The sequence below is a fragment of the Odocoileus virginianus genome, chromosome 2, assembly GCF_023699985.2.
Source record: "Odocoileus virginianus isolate 20LAN1187 ecotype Illinois chromosome 2, Ovbor_1.2, whole genome shotgun sequence".
In the NCBI taxonomy this organism is placed as follows: Eukaryota; Metazoa; Chordata; class Mammalia; order Artiodactyla; family Cervidae; genus Odocoileus; species Odocoileus virginianus.
Genome location: NC_069675.1, coordinates 55229544 through 55253527, shown reverse-complemented (window position 1 = coordinate 55253527; position 23984 = coordinate 55229544).

Here is a 23984-nt window from a genome sequence, read left to right as displayed (position 1 = left end):
ATATGAAGTATCACACCATCTGCAGACAGTGAGTTTTACTTCTTTTCCAATTTGGATTGCATTTATTTCTTTTTCTTCTTTGATTACTATAGTTAAGGCTTCCAAAACTATGTTAAATAATAGTTCTTTTTGTATGTTGCTACTTATATATCCTTGCACTTTCCTGTATTATTTTGTTTTTAAAAGTAGCTGTGAGTCATTTGATGCATACCTAATCATTTATGTTATATCTTTATTGTGAATTGCAGCTTTTAGTATTAAATTTTTCCCTTTGCTTTGGGAATTTGAATTATTCATTAATTACATTATCAGTTTTGCTATGCTTGCTCTCTTTTGCTTTCATTTGCCAGGTATGTATTTATACATTCATGCAATTTTAGATTCTGTAAGCATTTTGTTTTAGGTGTATTTTCTATAAATGAAACATATTTTAATGTGTTTAATGGCAAATTGTTATCATTTCTTTAATATAATTTAAGCCTATTTAAATTTGCTATTATGACTGATGTTTTGGTTTCAAATTAATCATAGGATTTTATATTTTATGCATATTGGTTTGTTTGCTGTGTTTCTTTCTTTAAAATAAGTCATTTTTTTTTGCTACTTTTGTTTTTTAGAAAGACACATTTGTTTTAGTGGGTAACTCTGTGTTTATGTCCTTTTTAGACCTATCATTATGTGGTTTTTAGCTATCTATTACCTTGTTTAAGGCTTTTAAAAAGTATGCATGCATCTATACTAAGTCACTTCAGTTGTGAGTGACTCTTTGCGACCCCATGGCCTGCAATCTTCCAGGTTCCTCTGTTCATGGGATTCTCCAGGCAAGACTACTAGGATAAGCTGCCATGCCCTCCTCTAGGGGATCTTCCTGACCCAGAGATCAAACACACTGGGTCTCCTGTGGCTCCTGCATTGCAGGCAGTTTCTTTGCCACCGGGGAAGCCCCTTTAAAAAGTATACTTGAGGTTTTTATTTTTATTTTTTTATTCTCTCCTCCTAACTCTGGTTGCATTATTTCTACTTAATCTCATATATAACATTTGAAAAATACTTTTCCACTCTCATCCCTAATTTTGCTTTAGTCTACTATGTCTATTTATGTATTTTTAAAAGTATTTGATACTATTTTTGAAAACTAGTCATTTTGATGAAATATCAACTCATTAGTTGGCTGGATAAATCTCATGCTCTTGTGCAGGGTTAAGAATCTATGACCACAAATGAGATGTGGCCCTCTGACTTTTTTGTACATAAAGCTTTATTGAAACATAAGTATAATTATTTATTTGTGTATTACATGTGTCTATTTTTGCATACCTAGTAGATATTTGGTCCTATCTAAAATGCCTTTTGAGACATTTGACCTATGCCAGAAGATTCTTGATATTCAGCCTTGTTTAAGATGCCCACTGAGACATTTGTTTCATACCAAATGGTCTTAGAAATTTGGTCTTATTAAAAGCATCCATGAACATATTTCTCTATGTCGAATGGTCCTTGATGTTTGAACTGTCAAAAACGTCCATTTTTAGAAAATGTCCCTGCATTCACATAGCCCATAATATTGACATTTTCAATTTAACGTATTAAGACTTAAAAACATGTTATTGATCCAATGTGAAAGTGTGTTATTGACCATGTTTTAATGGTCCAGTCATCCAATCATTGCCAAAGATAACTGTACATTCTCCTGCCAATTTACATGGACCACTTATCCATCCCGTAGTTGATGCCTATCAACTTGCTAACACAGTTTAGACAAATTAGGTGCTAAGTTCATAAGATATTAGTAAAGTTTTCCCTACCAATAAACCAGTGACCTTTGGTCAGACAGCTACAGAAAAATAAATAAATAAATAAATAAATAAATAACCTTTTTTTCTGTTATTTAACAGTATGACATCATCATTTGAAAATTCTCAGTGGAATATGGCAGAAATAGCACATTCACAAAAACAAAAGTCAATGGCATAAATAGTTTTTATTTATGTTCCTTTAACAGAGATAGGAGTAAAACATATTAGTTCTGAGAAGAGAAGCCTATCAACATTGACTGATGTACAATTAATCAGGATTTGGATAACATTGATATCAATCAAGAAGGGGCAGGAAACACATGCACAATATTGGTGTTGATGGGAACATAATAAATAGAGTAAAATATCATACATAGGAAATTAAATGCAACATGGCAGGTGTTCAAAGAACTCTTCATGATATTGATGATGATTCTAATAATGGTAACAGCAACCAAAGAGACAAGCAGAATTCAAAATAAACATTGACAGATTAATTAAGCTTAAATGCACGGAATCAAAATTCTAGAGGAGTATAAAGTAACCAGATGCAAACAGCCATTTCTTATGCACAATTACAGTGTTCAAGATGACAAAAGAATTATTATTTGTAAAATTTATGGTAATATTTGTTATTTAAGTACGAGTATCACATTATTGCTTATTTAACTTATATGCAGAGTACATCATGAGAAATGCTGGACTGGAAGAAGCACAAACTGGAATTAAGATTGATGGGAGAAATATCAATAACCTCAGATATGCAGATGACACCACCCTTATGGCAGAAAGTGAAGAGGATCTAAAAAGCCTCTTGATGAAGGTAAAAGAGGAGAGTGAAAAAGCTGGCTTAAAGCTCAACATTCAGAAAACTAAGATCATGGCATCTGGTCCCATCGCTTCATGGGAAATAGATGGGGAGACAGTGGAAACATTGTCAGACTTTATTTTGGGGGGCTCCAAAATCACTGCGGATGGTGACTGCAGCCATGAAATTAAAAGACGCATACTCCATGAAGGAAAGTTATGACCAATGTCAATAGCATATTAAAAAGCAGAGACGTTACTTTGCCAACAATGGTCCGTCTAGTCAAGGCTTTGGTTTTTCCAGTGGTCATGTATGGATGTGAGAGTTAGACTGTGAAGAAAGGTGAGTACCGAAAAATTGGTGGTTTTGAACTGTGGTGTTGGAGAAGACTCTTGAGAGCTCCTTAGACTGCAAGGAGATCCAACCAGTCCATCCTGAAGGAGATCAGTCCTGGGTGTTCATTGGAAGAACTGATGCTGAAGCTGAAACTCCAATAATTTGGCCACCTCATACAAAGAGTTGACTCATTGGGAAAGACCCTGATGCTGGGAGGGATTGGGGGCAGGAGGAGAAGGGGACGACAGAGGATGAGATGGCTGGATGGTATCACCGATTCGATGGGCATGAGTTTGAGTAAACTCCGGGAATTTGTGATGGACAGGGAGGCCTGGCGTGCTGTGATTCATGGGCTTGCAAAGAGTCGGACACGACTGAGTGACTGAGCTAACTAAATAACTAACCACATTATTCAGTAATGGCACCTTCAGAATAGCATGGACACTGTTCATTCTGTGCATGGTGTAGTGTTGGGTTATACTATATTGTTGAGTTATAAGTTAACAGTGAATAAGTAAGAATATATATATATATGTGTGCGTTAGAGTGTGTGTGTGTGTTTGCATCTTCACAGAAGAAAAACAGGCCTTGACATTAACCCACTGACTCTTCATTGTGAATGATAGATTTTGAATTTGCAAATACGAATGTGATTCAACTACTCCTACCAAATACACATGTATAATGATGCTTGTTTCACTTTTCACAATCACTGTGGTGAAAAATGTCTTCTTTGGGTCTGACATGTGAGAATATGACAACAGAAATTAATACTCATAAGTGCACATCCATTTGCACTTATTTGGACTCTTATTTGTGCCTCTGGAAGATATAAATGAAACTTTTGAGTACATTTTGGAGAATGCAGGAGAATATTTATATTATTCAATGGATTATGTTAAGAAAACATATGTCTGTAGAAGATATGGTAAGGCAGAAGACCAAAAATTACAAGATTTTCACCATAAAGTTGGAATGATAGTAAACATTAGTACTAAATGGTGGAACAAACAATAGTGGAAACCTGGAAGAGCAAATTTCAAATACTGATGGTGTATCATTCTTGATTTGTAGATTTATTGAAGTTAAATAAAAAACAAAACAACAAAACAACAGTAAATTGTTTGAACAAGTTGTCACCTAGGTTCTTAATGATCACACTTCAACATGGCCATAAACTTCCTAACAATACTGCTGCTGCTGCTAAGTCACTGATTCAGTCGTGTCCGACTCTGTGCGATCCCCTGGATGGCAGCCCACCAGGTTCCCCCGTCCCTGTGATTCTCCAGGCAAGAACACTGAAGTGGGTTGCCATTTCCTTCTCCAGTGCATGAAAGTGAAAAGTGAAAGTGAAGTCGCTCAGTCTTGTCCGACTCTTAGCAACCCCATGGACCGTAGCCTACCAGGCTCCTCCGTCCATGGGATTTTCCAGGCAAGAGTATTGAAGCGGGGTGCCATTGCCTTCTCCGCCTAACAAAACTGACAAAAATCAAATTGCTATTACCACAATTGTTAACAGATATAGTGAATATAAAGCCAGTGCTTAAATTGTTACGTACTTGCGAATAGTTACTCACCAACTAAAGAGTAACCCTATTGAATTTCATGACAGAGAAAAATAAGAATAAATGTGAAATTCAGAATTTGTCTCAGTTCAGTTCGGTTGCTCAGTCATATCTAACTCTTTGCGGCCCCATGGACTGCAATATGCCAGGCTTCCCTGCCCATCACCAAATCACAGAGCTCACTCAAACTCATGTCCATTGAGTCGGTGATGCCATCCAAACTTATCACTCTACATCATCCCCTTCTTCTCCTGACTTCAATCTTTTCCAGTATCAGGGTCTTTTCCAAGGAGTCAGTTCTTCACATCAGGTGGCCAAAGTATTGGAGTTTCAGCTTCAGCATCAGTCCATCCAATGAATATTCAGGACTGATTTCCTTTAGGATGGACTGGTTGGATCTTCTTGCAGTCCAAGGGACTCTTAAGAGTCTTCTCCAACACCACACTTCAAAAGCATCAGTTCTTCAGCATTCAGCTTTCTTTATAGTTCAACTCTCACATCCACACATGACTACTTGAAAAATCATAGCTTTGACTAGATGGATCATTGTCAGTAAGGTAATGTGTCTGTTTTTTAATATGCTGTCTAGGTTGGTCATAACTTTTCTTCCACGGAGCAAGCATCTTTTAATTTCATGGCTGCGGTCACCATCTGCAGTGATTCTGGAGCCCAAGAAAATTAAATCTGTTTCTGTTTCCATTGTTTCCCCATCTATTTGCCATGGTGAAGTGACGGAATTTGTTGCTGTGATCTTCGTTTTTTGAATGCTGAGTTTTAAACCAGCTTTTTCACTCTGCTCTTTCACTTTCATCAAGAGGTTCTTTAGTTCTTCATTTTCTGCCATGCAAATAAAGTTTTAAATAAGTTAAATGTTTGTATAATCTAATGAGAACTTCCCTGGTAGCTCAGTCAGTAAAGAATGTGCCTGAAATGCAGGGGACCCAGGTTTGATCCCTGGGTTGGAAAGATTCCCTAGAGAAGGAAATGGCAAACCACTCCAATATCCTTGCCTGGAAAATCCCATGCACAGGGGAACCTGGTGGGCTCCAGTCCATGAGACTGCAAAGAGTTGGACACTACTGAGTGAACTGTGGACCAAAGGTCTCAATAAGCATTTTAGATAAGCCCAAATATCCTGCAAAACATTTGCACTACAATGGTTGAGTAGAGTAATTTTAAAAGAGACTCACAAATCCTAAACTATCGATACTATCTGGCCCTTCATATGTAATGTTTTCTGACTACCAGTTTAGTGTATTCCTCAAGATGTTGATGGGTGTATAATTCTCTCAGTTCCTATATGCTGAAAACAAGTTCTGGCATTTAAAGAACATTCAGTTCAATTCAGTTCAGTTGCTCAGTTGTATTTGACTCTGCTACTCCATGAATCACAGCACGCCAGGCCTCCCTGTCAATCATCAACTCCCAGAGTTTACTCAAACTCATGCCCATCGAGTCATTGATACCATCCAGCCATCTCATCCTCTGTCATCCCCTTCTCCTCCTGCCCCCAATCCCTCCCAGCATCAGGGTCTTTCCCAATGAGTCAACTCCTCGCATGAGGTGGCCAAAGTATTGGAGTTTCAGCTTCAGCATCAGTCCTTCCAATGAACACCCAGGACTGATCTCCTTCAGGATAGATGGGTTGTATCTCCTTGCAGTCCAAGGGACTCTCAAGAGTCTTTTCTAACACTTGGATATAAAAGTATTTGGATCTCATTTGGATCACATTTCCCATTTTATTTTTTAAAGAAACACTGTCCCATTTTTGTGCACACTAATGTTTGGAAAATAATTTTGCCACTCTAACTTTTCATTACTGTCAAATATTTGGTTTTCTTGGTTCAAGTTCATGAGGAATTTAATCTTTGAAAACTCGGATATGTCTTAGAATTTATCATTCTTGGTGATTTTCCCAAATACACAGTGAGCCCTTTTACTTTTTTATATTCTCTTTTTCAATCTCTACTATGTTTACTTGGGTTAATGATTTAAGTATTAACTCTGTCCCATTTTTCTCTTTTTCTTCTTAAATGATGCCAATAATTCAGGTATTATTCTGCCTTTGCCTGATGTTTTCATTGTTTTCTCTGCTGTTCCATTTTTTCTTCTGTTTCTATGACATTTTTCATTCCACTGATTGCCTTTCATGTTCATTAATGAAAATTTATTTGAATATATTTTCTCTTGAATTTCTCAAGTGGCTTAGTGGTAAAGAACCCATCTGCCAACACAGGAGATGTGGGAGATGCAGGTTTTATCCCTTGGTCAGGAAGATACCCTGGAGGAGGAAATGGCAACCTGCTGCAGTATTGTTGGCTGGAGAGAGGAACCTGGTGGGCTACCAGGTGGCCTACCATTTTTACCCTTTACTGTGCCCATCTTTGAGCAGAATGATCTCTTGATGCTTACAGTTTTCCTGAAGAGATCCCTAGTCTTTCTCCTTTTGTTGTTTTCTTCTATTATTAAGTACTGTTCATTGAAGAAGGCCTTCTTGGGTTTTCTAGTATTCTTTGGAACTATGCATTTAATTAGATGTATCTCTCTCTCCCTTGCTTTTTGCTTCTCTTCATTCTTCTGTTTGTCATGGCTCCTCAGATAACCACTTTGCCTTCTTGCTTTTCTTTTTCTTTGGGAAGGTTTTGTCACTTCCTGTATAATACTTTGGACCTCTGTCCATAGTTCTTCAGCACACTGTTAACTAGATCTAGTTCCTTGAATCTATTCTTTACCTCTACTCTGAATTCGCATGAGATTTGATTTAAATCATAATTAGCTGGCCTAGGGTTTTTCTTGGTTTTCTTTAATTTAAGCCTGAATTTTGCTATAAGAAGCTGATGATCTAAGCCACAGTTAGCTCCAGGTCTTGTTCTTGCTGACTGCATACAGCTTTCCATCTTCAGCTACAAAGAATGTAATCAATATGATTTTTGACCATTTTATGATGTCCATGTGTGAAGTCGGTCCCACCAGTTCATGGCAAGTAGACAGGAAAACAATGGAAATAGTGAAAGACTTTATTATATTGGCTCCAAAATCACTGCAAATGGTGACTGCAGCCATGAAATTAAAAGACATTTGCTCCTTGAAAGAAAAGCTATGACTTTCTGGACAATGCATTACAAAGCAGAGACATTACTTTGCTGACAAAGATCTGTATAATCAAAGCTTTGGTTTTTCCAGTAGTCATGTATGGATGTGAGAGTTGGACCATAAAAAAGGCTGAGCACTGAAGAATTGATGATTTCAAACTGTGGTTTTGGAGAAGACTCTTGAGAATCCCTTGGACTGCAAGGAGATCAGACCAGTCAAAGCTAAAGGAAATCAGTCCTGAATTTTCATTGGAAGCACTGATGCTGAAGTTGAAGCTCCAGTAATTTGGCCACCTGATGCAAACAGCAGGCTCACTGGACAAGACACTGATGCTGGGAAAGATTTAAGGCAGGAGGAGAAGTGGACAACAGAGGACAAAATGGCTGAATTGCATCACCGACTTGATGGACATGAGTTTGAACTTACCCTAGGAGTTGGTGATGGATAAGGAATCCTGGTGTGCTGCAGTCCATTGGGTCACAAAGCTTTGGACATCACTGAGCTGCTGACCAATATCTTGTGTACTTTAAAAAATTTCTTCTACAAGGCCAGTTTTCACATTAAAATATTTGAGTATGTTCAACTCTATATACAAATTACATTTTTCCCTATTTCATTTTTATTTTTCCTTATTTTAACTTAGTTTTCTAGATTTTCTGCAATATTTCTCTACTGTTTCTACTTTGGTTCATTTATATTTATATTATTGCATTTATGTGGTTCCTAATTTGGGAATGAACTTTTTTGTCATTTAAGTCCCAGTGGCTTTAGCAAGACACTTGTTCGCTTATTTTTTTAGTCTGGTGGCATGAATTGTGATTTTGTTTTATATTGGAATATTCTGAATCTACCTATTCTTTCTTCAATATTTAATTACCAAAGGACACTTCTTCCTTCCCTTTGAATTTTTTCTCTTTTCCAGATTTATAGAATCAGATGATCACTTTGTACTTTACATGTCCTTTTTAATTAGCTCACTTCATTTGGTCTCTTTACACCAAATGATTGGAATGTTTTATGATGTTTGTCCCTTTAAGGATTGCATACTTTGAGCTTGTTCTGTGTAGTTTTCATAGTCTGATATGCCTTATTCATTTTGTTTTTTAGGACTTTTTTATAGGTAGTGTGGTGTTCATCTTTCAGCACCTCATTTTCAAGATTCTTCTGTAGTGTCCCATATATATCTATTTCTCACATTTATTCGTCGTTTGCTAATAAGTTCAATGGCAGGGTGGGAATGGTTAGGAGAATGTTAGAACTATGCACTTGTATTTTTTCCTAGTAACTTTTTGGTAGTTTCTTTATTTTCTGTTTGTAGATAATGCTGAATATGTGGAATTGCAAAATATTTTTGCTAATGTGAGATCATTTCAGACCATATGGGGAAATGGTTTGGAGTAGTACTTTATGCCAACATTACCTACAAAGAGAAGTTTCTTAATGAATATCTTCCACCATGTTTTTATATCAGAATTAGGAGTTATTGTTTACTGCCTTATCTTCTTATAAAATCACTAAAATACTTAGAAGTTTAAAAGTCCTTGCTTTAATCATTTTTCCTAAAAGATAAGAGCCTAAACAATAACTGGTTTTTAAAATATTCCTGTGATATGTTAACACTTAACAGTACAAGGCCATCACTGATTCATTTTATATTAAAAAGATACCTTTTCTGAATACTATTTACTTAATATTTTCAAGGAGAAATAATCATAATAGCATTCTTTAGAAAATTCCACATTCACAAATGACATTTGCTTATCTTTCTTTCTTAAAACTGACATGAATAAAGGTGCCAAAATCACAAAAATCATAATTTAGTAGGAAAAAGTAATAAATCACTTTATAGAAATCTTAAACTGTTCATCAAGAGGATATTCAAGAAAAGAAAAATAATTTTTTTCAAGAGGCAGATCAGAAAGCACATTTTCAAACTATCACTATTTTAGAAGATGCTAATCCAGAGAGGGCAGATTGAGAGAAAGGGGGAAATGGTACAAGGTTGAGGAGAGTGAAGAAGCAAAATAAACACAAGGAGATGCACTATAGGTTGAATATAATTCTTAAGAAAACAGCTGATTTATAGTTCATGATAGAAGCCTGCAATAAAATCATTGTTTCTCATAACAGTCATGAAAAAGGACAAGCAACTTTTCTGTTGGATTCTTCCTCTCTCCTGCTTTTCTTTGGTACCTCTGTTTGTATCCCCTGGCTCCTCCAGGAGGCCTTGGAAAAGCCAAAGCTTTGGAAGTACTAATTTCACTGGTCATGAGTACAAGACCTGTTTCTCTTGCTGCTCCTCTTGCTTCTTTGTCAGATGAATGGGGTGGTTTGCTTACTAATGACACCTTTATGCTCAGTCATACCAGCAGAAACAAGAACTTTATTACCTTGGAATGGCATAAGCCATCACTGAGACAACTATAACCCAGAAGCATTCCAAGTGTCCTAAACCCAGAGAACATATGAGACTGAGGTCTTCGAGAGGAAAGCATAATTGAGCTCTGTCTATAGAGCCTAATATAAGACCTTAACATTTGTCATTTTTTATATGTCAACCTAAGAATAATTTAATGAAATATGCCATATATAATATTCCTCTTTTAATAATCTCTTGCTTTGGACTCTACAATGTGTAATTGATTTTGTTTTTCAGTTAAGATATAAAATGCAATTCTTTCTTAATCAGAAATGGAGAAATGCAACGGAACAGTAATTGCATTTTCTTTCATTGCAATATGCTAGTTAGAAAAACACAGATAACCAAATATTGCTATTTTGCTTTTATAGACCAAGATCATGGATTTTTAAAATCTTTTATTACAATTAAAAATATATTGATTATTTTCTTTCAATGTGTAAAGAAAGAAGAATTTTATTTTTACTTTAATGATAATTTCCCTTTGAAAGCCAGAATGAGATGCTGAGCAGATTGTTATTTCCCTTTATAGAGTCATTGAGCAATTTTACTTAGTTTCTTCTCTAATAGGAAACACATTAACTCAATGCAGATGATAACTTTGGTGCTGTTTTGTTTTCTCTTTTATTTGCATTTTCATCTTTAAACGTGGGGTAAATTGACCTTTCCCCCTGCATAATACAGTGTTATTGAATTAAAATTGAGCACAGGGATAATAAAATGAATTCTATAACCATTCATTTTTTGATCCTGGATAATTCCACTCATGCAGTACTCTAGATATTATGGAAATTAAAAACATCCTCTCCACAAGCCCTCAATATTGAAACCAAAATTTGTTCTAGCGTTAAGTGGCACTGATTAATGAATAAGAAACATATGAGATGATATAGTTTGTTTAAAAGACTAAGAAAGTAGGAGGGACTTTGTAGTTGGTTTTTATAATAGACACAATAGGAAAATTTTAGGGTGAATATATTTTTTAAAGTAAATAATATTCTAACACCATACACAAAAATAAACTCAAAATGGATTAAAGATCTGAATGTAAGACCAGAAACTATAAAACTCCTAGAGGAGAACATAGGCAAAACACTCTCCAACATAAATCACAGCAGGATCCTCTATAACCCACATCCCAGAATTTTAGAAATAAAAGCAAAAAGAAACAAATGGGACCTAATGAAACTTAAAAGCTTTTGCACAACAAAGGAAACTATAAGCAAGGTGAAAAGACAGCCTTCAGATTGGGAGAAAAAAATAGCAAACGAAGCAACAGACAAAGGATTAATCTCAAAAATATACAAGCAACTCCTCCAGCTCAACTCCAGAAAAATAAATGACCCAATCAAAAAATGGGCCAAAGAACTAAACAGACATTTCTCCAAAGAAGACATACAAATGGCTAACAAACACATGAAAAGATGCTCAACATCACTCATTATCAGAGAAATGCAAATCAAAACCACAAAGAGGTATCATTATACGCCAGTCAGGATGGCTGCTATCCAAAAGTCTACAAGCAATAAATGCTGGAGAGGGTGTGGAGAAAAGGGAACCCTCTTACACTGTTGGTGGGAATGCAAATTAGTACAGCCACTATGGAAAACAGTGTGGAGATTTCTTAAAAAGCTGGAAATAGAACTGCCATATGACCCAGCAATCCCACATCTGGGCATACACACCGAGGAAACCAGATCTGAAAGAGACACGTGCACCCCAATGTTCATCGCAGCACTGTTTATAATAGCCAGGACATGGAAGCAACCTAGATGCCCATCAGCAGATGAATGGATGAGGAAGCTGTGGTACATATACACCATGGAATATTACTCAGCCATTAAAAAGAATTCATTTGAATCAGTTCTAATGAGATGGATGAAACTGGAGCCCATTATACAGAGCGAAGTAAGCCAGAAAGATAAAGACCATTACAGTATACTAACACATATATATGGAATTTAGAAAGATGGTAACGATAACCCTATATGCAAAACAGAAAAAGAGACTCAGATGTATAGAACAGACTTGTGGACTCTGTGGGAGAAGGCGAGGGTGGGATGTTTCAAGAGAACAGCATCGAAACATGTATATTATCTAGGGTGAAACAGATCACCAGCCCAGGTTGGGTGCATGAGACAAGTGCTCTGGCCTGGTGCACTGGGAAGACCCAGAGGGATCGGGTGGAGAGGGAGGTGGGAGGGGGGACTGGGATGGGGAATACATGTAAATCCATGGCTAATTCATTTCAATGTATGACAAAAACCACTGCAGTGATGTAAAGTAATTAGCCTCTAACTAATAAAAATAAATGGAAAAAAAAATAAAGTAAATAATAGCAGTATAAAGCTCAGCACAAAAGAGCAATAAGCTTAGAAAAAAATGAATCTCAGGAGATTTTTGAAAGATAGAAAAATGTGATAAAGTCTAATATCAAGTAGTTTAAAAAAATCTGAATAGGTAATGTGTAATGAAAATAATCTTGGAACTACCATTCTGTATATATACTTTATAGAAAAGCAGAGAGAATTGTAAGTAATCATACCCTGAGTGAATTTTCATGGACAAATAAAATGAATGATCTCTAGTTTTCTAAGTCCCTTCTTCATCCTATTAGTACAGGTGGAGAAAGAAACATAAAAATTGTTAGGATCTGTACCAACAGTTTAAAGATATAATCAACTTTCTTTTAGTGATGTCTTACCAGTTTTAGATTTCCTTCATATAGGCTATAGCAGCTAAATTATAAGAGAGTCTTATCTTTGCTGCTAAATTTAGTTTGTTTCTGGAGTTTATGTAAGTTAATTCTAGCAAAATTAATTTTATGAGTTGAACAGAAATTTTTAGTTGTGATGGCCTGAAGTTTCTTCTCATTATCTTGATGTGTGGTATTAGAACCTAATGTTCACTAATTACTGCATATATTGTAGAGTTCTCAGTAACAAACTTTCTGTTTTAGATAACTGTTCTCTTTTTCCTTTTCTAATTTCTAGGATTACTGTAATTAAGACATGAAAATACACTTCATATTTAAATCTCTGAATTGAATTAGTTGAATAATTCCCACTAGTAATTTATTAATAGTGGATATAGCTACATCTTTTTACCATTAACAGAGAATTTTATAAGTGCAATTCACACCTCTTCATAAACATCAAAGCTTTTCCTCTTCTACAAAATAAATGGTAAGAAAAACCCCTTCAACAACCCTTTGACTCTTGACATTTCTGAACTTTTATACATGTTTTCTCAACATTTTGGCTGTGGTTTAAAATCCATTAATTTTAGACAGAAAAGTGTTCTCTATGGAAAGGGTTCTTTAAATCAACATTGCTTCACTTTTTAACCAGAAATATTACTACCTTGAAGTTTTTCAAGAATGTTCTTAAGCACTATTTAAAAGCTTCTAATTACATACAGATAGAGAAGTGTTTGTGCATATGCCTCCAAGCCACCTCTCTTAACATCACTAAAGTTTCTCAATGCAAAGAGCACACAATATGCAAATATTAAAAAAGAAATGCCTGCAGCAGAAAATGAAACTAAAGAAAGGTGATGTTTACTAAAAATAAATCTTATATGCCTGCTAGACATAATGCAGACAAGAGAAGTTGTGAACTTTAATCAAAATAAATAATACCTTTAATATTTAAAAGGCACAAAGATAGGACACTGAATGATGAACTCCTTAGATCAGTAAATGCCCGATATGTTACATAGATCAGTGGAGAAATAACTCCAGAAAGAATGAAGGGATGGAGCCAAAGCAAAAACAACACCCAGTTGTGGATGTGACTGGTGATAGAAGCAAGGCCCAATGCTGTAAAGAGCAATATTGCATAGAAACCTGGAATGTTAGGTCCATGAATCAAGGCAAATTGGAAGTGGTCAAACAGGAGATGGCAAGAGTGAACGTTGACATTCTAGAAATCAGCGAACTAAAATGGACTGGAATGGGTGAATTTAACTCAGATGACCATTGTATCTATTACTGTGGGCATGAATTCCTTAGAAGAAATGGAGTAGCCATCATAGTCAACAAAAGAGTCTGAAATGCAGTACTTGGATGCAATCTCAAAAAGGACAAAAAGATCTCTGTTCATTTCCAAGGCAAACCATTCAATATCACGGTAATCCAAGTCTATGTCCCGACCAGTAACACTGAAGAAGCTGAAGTTGAAAGGTTCTGTGAAGACCTACAAGACCTTTTAGAACAAACAACCCAAAAAGATGTCCTTTCATTATAGGGGACTGGAATGTAAAAGTAAGAAGCCAAGAAAACCTGGACTAAGAGGCAAATTTGCCCTTGGAGTACAGAATGAAGCAGGGCAAAAGATAATAGAGTTTTGCCAAGAGAATGCACTGGTCATAGCAAACACTCACTCCAAAAACACAAGAGAAGACTACATGGACATCACCAGATGGCCAAAAACGAAATCAGATTGATTATATTCTTTACAGCCAAAGGTGGAGAAGCTCTATACAGTAAGCAAAAACAAGACCGGGAACTGACTGTGGCTCAGATCATGAACTCCTTATTGCCAAGATCAGACTTAAATTGAAGAACGTGGGGAAAACCAATAGACTGTCCAGATATGACGTAAGTCGAATCCCTTATGATTACACAGTAGAAGTGAGAAATAGGTTTAAAGGACTAGACCTGATAGACAGAGTGCCTGATGAACTGTGGACAGAGGTTCCTGACACTGTACTGGAGGCAGTGATCAAGACCATCCCCAAGAAAAAGAAATGCAAAAAGGCAAAATAGCTGTCTGAGGAGGCCTTACAAATAGCTGTGAAAAGAAGAGAAGTAAAAAGCAAAGGAGAAAGGAAAGATATAAGCATCTGAATGCAGAGCTCCAAAGAATAGCAAGGAGAAATAAGAAAGTCTTCCTCAGTGATCAATGCAATGAAATAGAGGAAAAGAACAGAATGTGAAAGACTAGAGGTCACTTCAAGAAAATTAGAGATACCAAGGGAATATGCCATGCAAAGATGGGCTCAATAAAGGACAGAAATAGTATGCACCTAACAGAAGAAGAAGATATTAAGAAGAGGTGGCAAGAATACACAGAAGAACTATACAAAGAAGATCTTCATGACCCAGATGATCACAATGGTGTGATCACTTACCTAGAGCCAGACATCCTGGAATTTAAAGTCAAGTGGGGCTTAGGAAGCATCACTGTGGACAAAGCTAGGGGAGGTGATGAAATTTCAGTTGAGCTATTTTGAATCCTAAAAGATGATGCTGTGGAAGTGCTGCACTCAATATATCAGCAAGTTTGGAAAGTTCAGCAGTGGCCACAGGACTGGAAAATGTCAGTTTTCATTCCAATCCCAAAGAAAAGCAATGCCTTAGAATGCTCAAACTACTGTACAATTGCACTCATCTCACACTCTAGTAAAGTAATACTCAAAATTCTCAAAGCCACGCTTCAGCAATACATAAGTCCTGAACTTCCAGATGTTCAATCTGATTTTTAAAAAAGCAGAGGAACCAGAGATCAAATTGTCAACATCTGCTGGATAATCAAAAGAGCAAGAGAGTTTCAGAAAAACATCTACTTCTGCTTTATTGACTATGCCAAAGCCTTTGACTGTGTGGATCACAATAATCTGTGGAAAATTCTTAAAGAGATGGGAATACCAGACCACCTGACCTGCCTCTTGAGAAACCTGTATGCAGGTCAGGAAGCAACAGTTAGAACTGGACATGGAACAACAGACTGGTTCCAAATAGGAAAAGGAGTACATCAAGGCTGTATATTGTCACCCTGCTTATTTAACTTGTATGCAGAGTACATCATGCAAAATGGATGAAACACAAGCTGAAAACAAAATTGCTGGGAGAAATATCAATAACCTTGGATATGCAGATGACACCACCTTTATGGCAGAACGTGAAGAAGAACTAAAAAGCCTCTTGATGAAAGTGAAAGAGGAGACTGGAAAATTGGCTTAAAGCTCAACATTCAGAAAACTAAGATCATGGCATCTGGTCCCATCACTTCCTGGAAAATAGATGGAGAAACAAAGGAAACTGTGGCTGACTTTATATTTCTGGGCTCCAAAATCACTGCAGATGGTGACTGCAGCCATGAAACTAAAAGACACTTACTCCTTGGAAGGAAAGTTATGACCAACCTAGACAGCATATTAAAAAGCAGAGACATTACTTTACCAACAATGGTCCAACTAGTAAAGGCTATTGTATTTCCAGTGGTCATGTATGGATGTGAGAGTTTGTCTATAAAGAAAGCTGAGGGCCAAAGAATTGATGCTTTTGAACTATGGTGTTGGAGAAGATTCTTGAGAGTCCCTTGGAGTGCAAGGAGATCCAAACAGTCCATCCTAAAGGAGGTCAGTCCTGGGTGTTCATTTGAAGGACTGATGCTAAGGCTGAAACTCCAATACTTTGGCCACCTGATGCAAAGAGTTGACTCATTGGAGAAGATCCTGATAGTGGGAAAGATTGAGGGCAGGAGGAGAAGGGGATGACAGAGGATGAGATAGTTGGATGGCACCACCGACTCAATGGACATGGATTTGGGTGAACACCAGGAGCTGGTAATGGACAGGAGGCCTGGCGTGCTGTGGTTCATGGGCTCGTAAAGAGTTGGACACGACTGAGTGACTGAACTGAAAGCTTATTGAAAAGGACCCAGAAGACCTCACCATAAAATCATATCTATTTTCAGGTGTCTTTTTTTTTTTTTTTCTAAGTCTAGGAATCAGCCCATTTCCTGGCTGGAGATTGGAAAATGAAGAAGATGGGGAAGGAAAAGTCTAGAACCCTAGCTTCTTCTCTCATTAAGTTGCTCCATATGGCTCATCCATCCCCAGAAATAACTCATGACATCCAGATTCTGTTTCCAAATTCTCGCCAAGTTCTGAAGTAAGAATTGCTGTTTAAAGACTTTACTTACAAAAATGTAGTTGTAAATAAAGTTAGTTTTTATGTTTTGGAGCCTGATATGACTTTCAGGTCCCTTGCCTCACTGCATATTCTTACGTCAATCTGAGGAAATATATATGCATTTATTTCTATGGTGAAATGAGGCAAGCCATGATGAATCTAAGGGAGACAGATAGAAAAGAAAAGAGATCTATTTCTAATGTCCTTAGAAGCGTTAAACTAAATTGCTAATCCTCAAGGAATACCAAATGGAGAAATATAGCCAATACAATACTACTGTACTTTACAAGGTACTGTACTGTAGGATTAAAAATGTATTCCTCATCCTGATTGGGATGGGAAATACCTGTAAATCCATGGCTGATTCATGTCAATGTATGACAAAAACCACTACAATATTGTAAAGTACTTAGCCTCCTACTAATAAAAATAAATGGACAAAAAAGTGTTCTTTATTTTTTGTGTTTGTTTTTTATATATTGTTTGAGAATTATTATAAACTTATTATCAGTCAGTTCAGTCCCTCAGTCGTGTCCGACTCTTTGTGACCCCATGAATCACAGCACGCCAGGCCTCCCTGTCCATCACCAACTCCCGGAGTTTACTCAAACTCATGCCCATCGAGTTGGTGATGCCATCCAGCCATCTCATCCTCTGTCGTCCCCTTCTCCTCCTGCCCCCAATCCCTCCCAGCATCACGGTCTTTTCCAATGAGTCAACTCTTCACATGAGGTGGCCAAAGTATTGGAGTTTCAGCTTCAGCATCAGTCCTTCCAATGAACACCCAGGACTGATCTCCTTTAGGATGGACTGGTTGGAGCTCCTTGCAGTACAGTACAATATAGCCTATTGTGTTAGTTGAGTACGTAGGCTAACTTTATTGGATTTATGAACAAGTTCAATTTATGGACGCAACCTTGGAATGGAACTCGTTCATATATAGGGGATTTACTGTAATATCATGGGCTTCCCTGGCAGCTCAGCTGGTTAAGAATCTGCCTGCAGTGCAGGAGATCCTGATTTGATTCCTGGGTCAGGAAGATCCCCTAGAGAAGGGATAGGCTACCCACTCCAGTATACTGTCTTCCCTGGTGGCTAAGTAAAGAATCTGCCTGCAATGTGGGAGACCTCGGTTTGATCCCTGGAATGGAAAGATGTCCTGGAGGAGGCCATGGCACCCCACTCCAGTATCTTGCCTGGAGAGTCCCCATGGACAGAGGAGCCTGGCAGGTGCAGTCCATGGGGTCACAATGAGTTGGACATGACCGAGCAACTAAGCACAGCAGCACTGTCATATCACAGCTCTAATATTATATTTAAAACAGGGAGATTGTGCCTCTAATCCATTTTCCTGCTCACTTAGTATCATTGCAGAAATTTGAAGTATTTGAAAATGTGAGGACTGTGTTCTCAGTGGACTGAAAGTAGAAAAAGCAAAACAGGGACTGACCGTCCCTCAAATTGACTATCATGGTGCCTTGTGAATATGGAGCCTTCAATAACATTTCTTCAATACATTTTCAACACTAGTCATTTAAAAAATGTACGCCATTAAGAAAAATAAAAGAAATACACAATTTAAAACTTGCACTCACAAATCCAGCTGTATTTCTTTACACTGCAATAAGATTTATAGAACTTCAAATTTTTCCCCTACAGATTTCTGCAGTCACTAAGATTTTATTTTATACTTTGTTGTAAAATAGAATTAGGTTTCCTAAGAGAGACCGTTTTCAAAATTACTCTTTAAAAACTTTTCAGTATTGTATTAGCAAATTCCTCCATCAAAGATTTATGCATTTTTTTCCTGTACATCTATCTTTTTTATCCCCTCCCAAAGACAAACCTCCTGTGCTTGGATATTAATGCCAAGTCATGGAATGAGATAAACAGGCCATTAGCGTTAAAAAAATACATACCTCTTTTTATTGAAAAATTCATTTTATGACAGAAGGAACCTAACATTTGCATTTAAATAGGGACTATTCAAGTAAGATACTGCACTAGATTTTTAAAGTATGCGATTTTTATAAGGTTGATAAATACTGCCAACATCACAATTACTTGAGAAGAAGCCAAGGAGTGGAAAATTATTTCCCATAGCAGCAAACTCAAACATGTATAATCCCTTTATTCAAGATTTTTTACTTGCATCATGTTCTCTATAAATAACAAGAGTCACTTTTCAACATAGCATGTGTTTTAGAGTTTAAAACATTAGGTGGTGTGGTTAGATTCTTCTTCATGCAAAATCAGTTAAATCCTAGATGTAACTATCTTGTGTTAAATCATTAACTGTCAGTCACCTCCTGGGGTATAAAGATATGTGAATTGCCCTCTCTGCAGTATCTGAAAGAGAAAATTTCTGATAAAAACTGTTTTAAGTGAAACTATTACTACCTAATAGAAGTCAATAAAAATACAGACTTTGATAACACTTTTAACATTTTGTGAAGCTTAAAAATAGTATGAGACCTCACACATATACAGAAATAATCTAAATCTAGAGAATTTGATTACATTTTGACTGGAGGCATTGAAAGAGCGTCTCATATTGTTCACAGGAAACTGGATAGTTGATGGTAATAGGTGATGCTAAAATAACAAAGATGTTGTCTTTGTTGTAAGCAGGCTCATGTAATAGTTCTTAACTGACAAAAAGTTGATTAGTAATTTAAAGGACTCAAACAAGAATCAAGCACATATATAGGATTTCATTCTGAAAGGGTAGGTAAAAATCAATTACAATTCCAAAGAATTTTCTTTCTTTTGCATTAAAACTATATTTGGTATTGTATTAACAGATGAATTATGAATAATATATGCAAAAAACATGACTCCCAAAAGAAATTGTTTGAAGTTGGGGTATTTTCAGTTTTGTATTCTCTCAGTTACATGAAAAGTGTAAAGCGTACACTTTACACTTGCATGTAAAGTGTCTGTTACCTCCCATTCTCCAGACATGCATGCTCTTTAAATATTAAGGTTAAATCTTTTACTTCCCACCTCTGTCTTTACCCTGATCATAGAAAACCCTCATTTTAGTTTTAAAAAAAGGAAAGAAAGAAAAAGAAAACTTCCTTATGCTCTTCTATCTTTGCAGATATCATACTAATTCCATATTTATTCCATGAATATATTCTTGAAACAGTAATTCATGTAATGTCTGACATAGACTTTGCTTTTTCTGCTTATTTATTTATCCATCATCTATCACCTGTCCATAGATAGAAATTCTTTCCTTTAAAGTTAGTGGCTAGTAGAAACTTACAAGAATATGAATTTGCATCCCTTTCATTATACCTGAATACACTTTCCCTGCTTTTCCAATATTTATTCATTGGATGATAATGTCAATAGCTTATTTACATTATGAACTCTAATACTTTTTTCCAGTCACAATATCTTTGAATAAGAAGGAACCTGACATTAATTAACCTTGAACAGTATTTTCTGTACAATATTCTTCAAGTTCTGTCTGAATATATCCAGTGAATAAATACTTAGCAAAGTGGACCCACTCTATCTTAATATACTCTAGGCACTCCTATTCCCCCAATAACCTTCTGCACAGTGAATGATGTCCAGTAGAATACACAGAATGACAGAAAATAAAGTGCCAGGGAAATGCATAGATTTAGTGACAAATTTATGAGTAAGGAAGAGCAAAGAAATTAAAATGACTTTTTCGAATACTCTTTAAAGTTTACTGTGTTTCTGAATCTATATATTCTTTTAATCCTTACAATAAGTTTCTATGGTGATTATCAACCTTATTTTAGAGATGAGAAACTGAATCTTCCAGGCATTTTAATTAATTTCTCTAAGCTCACACAGTTAGCAAACAATGGAAGCAGAATTAATTTGCGGTCTCTTAATGCTAAATCAGCCTTCTTTTCATTATGACAACATTTTCCAGTGCATGGCCTGTGGAAGAGTATAATGGTCATGGGAAGGGAGAGAGGTCTTGTAAATTAAGTTTAACAATTATTGAAATAAACAAAGTTTCCTATATTTCTTAAGTACAAGATTCCTCATATTTTTTAATATACTATTGCATCATTTGAATCTTACAAATGAGACACAGAATGTAACATTTACTAACTTTGTTTAACCTAAGTTTTGCTCTATGACAGATTTAACTCTGAAGCTAGGGTTACTTAGAATTTTCTCTGAGTTTCTGCATTCCATATTCAGATCTAAGAATCAGGGAAAGTATCACTGAGTCTGCACTGGAATGCTAGTTAGCAAAGCCACTTCTACTTGAGAGAAATCATCTGGAGCCTATGATGGACCAATATAGATGATATTTTTCATTAATGTTAGCTTCAGGAATCAACAGGTTAATGGTGCATCTGCCCCTTTGCCTTTTGTAGTTGCAAATGGAATAAGTGAAATATTTGTCAAAATAGTAAAAGTGATACTGAAATAACCTGAAACTTCAGACTCAGTGTAAGAACCCAAAATGCCAGGGTGGTTTGGGATACCATAGACTGATTTCCAACACTGGCATGTACAATTATTCTTCTCCAAGTTAGTTTCACTATAATTTTTTTTTAAATGAAATTGCTCTCTTTTCTCAAACTGCTCTCATATTCCTGATTTCCAAAGTCCTCCTTTTTTTATTTAAAAAGAAAACAATCATGGCAGTGTATTGTGCTGAATTACATCTAAAAATCCAAATGATTCCTCTGGCAAATTCTATTTAGCTGCCCTAATATCCTGTTCTAATAAGGGTTTCACCAGCAAGTTAAAAATTAAATGTTTGCCAGAGTGATGCATTAATAACTCAAAACCTTTAATTATAGCAGTGCCCAATTTAATTAAACCCTACATTACAAACTGTCGGCCTTCATATCATGGACCCCTGTGTTGAATGGTTTATAGCTGAGCTATTAAAAAAAAAAAAGTTATTCCATGTTTCAGAATATGATACAAGTTCACCACTTATGAGAGAATTATCTTTATTTTCAGTCAGGGGAACAAAAACATCCACAATTCTGATGTTGAAAATGAGGGCACAATTTTTATTTTATTAAAGCTATTTTTGTACAATTCCATGATGGTTACAACTAACCTAAATTAACAGTTATTTTTAAAAACAGTTAAATCAGAAACCAAGGGAAGTGTCATGTGAATTTCCCTTGATGCAAGATGGATAATTTGATTCACATTTCAAGAAACTAATGAATAGCCATCTGTCTATTCAAATACTACTTAGTTTTCTAGTGATATCACACTTCCAAAAAGGCTCTTGAATACTCTCCCATTTTCTTCCTTATTCCATGACAAATAAGAATCTCAGGATTAGAATAGTGGATTAAAATTTAAGCATGAATGAGAATCACCTGGAGGACTTGTTAAATGCAGAGAGCTGTGACTCAGGATTTCTGGTTCATTTGGTCTGGGTGAGGCTCAAGAATAGCATTTCCAAAAAAAATTTCCAAGTGCTGGTGCAGCAGCCATATTTTGAAAAACATTCATATAATGATCAGACTTACTTACAGTATATTAATGGAAACATATATGGTTCAATACAGAGGAAAAACAGAGAGAGACACAGAGACAAAGACATAAAATATTGAATATTTGATCTTGCCCAAATAGAGGCTTTTTGGTATTTGTACTGGGTTCCTATTTAATAACCTCTAAATCCTTGGAATTTCTGAGTGATGAGTGCTTTTTTTTTTTTTTTTAATTGATGGTGGGGATTTCTGACCACAACTAATAGTTTGCTTTAATGAGGTAACCCAGAGTCTGAACATCCATACCTGACAGTCTTAGGGTGGAGGTTGGCCATGCCAGAAAGATTAACCAGGTGATTTAGAGCAGGGCATAAAAGTCAGAGGTGTCAATTGACAGTGTTCAACCATGTGGACAATAAATTAATCAGGCCAACCTAACAACATCTCAAAATTCTGAACTGTGAAGCTTGGGTGAACTTCTCCAGTAGGCAATACCTCATGCATATCACATGTGAATGTTGGGAGGGTAACACATTCTGAGGAGGATGAAAACTCTGTATTTGGAATCTTCCTACATTCTGTCTTTGGCTGGTTCTAATTTGAAACTGTTCCCTATAATAAACTTTATTCATAAACACAACAGCTTTCAGTACATCCTGTGAATCTTTTCTCCAATTATTGAACCCAAATCTGACGGTTATTTTAAAAAACACCAATCTTGCAGTTGACTTCAGAAATGAGAGTAATCTTCTGTAGAACATTCCCTGTAATTATGTAACTGGATCCTAAATCTTTATAGTTGGGATCGGAAGTCCTGGAAAGACATGGTATTCTATAACACTGTGTCTTATGCTTCAAAGTTTGGCTAACTCTGGGAAGGAAGATGGGTAAATGAGGGTGCAAAAATTAATAAACAGAAACCTCAACTAAAATAGAGTCAGGAGATCAGAAGAAGGAGTTTCGTTGTCCTACAACAATAGCAAAGCCAAACAGAAAGGAGAAAGACTTCCTCTTCTGTCCCCTTCAGAGCTCAACCAGTGGAGATTATGAGGTCTGTCAAATAAAAAGCCAACAGACTTCAAACTGTCACTGCTTCCAATGAACATTTCATTTCCTTAGCCCTCCCAACTTCCTTTTCCCCTCTATAAGGAATTTTCCTCTTCTTGCTGTTCAGGGAATTGTGTGTGTCTCAACATGGTTGCAGACTCTGAATTGTAATTCTTTTTGATCCCAAATAAATCATTTTTGCTGGAGAAATAATTTAGCATGTTATTTATTTTAGTTAAACATTTTGGTAGCCAGTACCAGGATACAGACAAAACCACCAGCCTCACAAACCTTGGAGTTTGGAGGTTAAGTCTTTCACCTAGATCTGGTATTTTAAAATTCTCCAGATTTTATTTGAAATCATTTTAAGGCTTCCTCTTTTATTGTTAAGAGCTTGTTATCATTTGGTACTTTAGCCTTGTCTTTGAAGTCAGGTTGTTCCAACTGGAACTGGTTAGCCTTTGGCATTCTCCTTTAGGAACAGAGGCTGTTTTATTGAATATGTGCCAAGTTCGGCCTTCCTCTTTATTCATTTT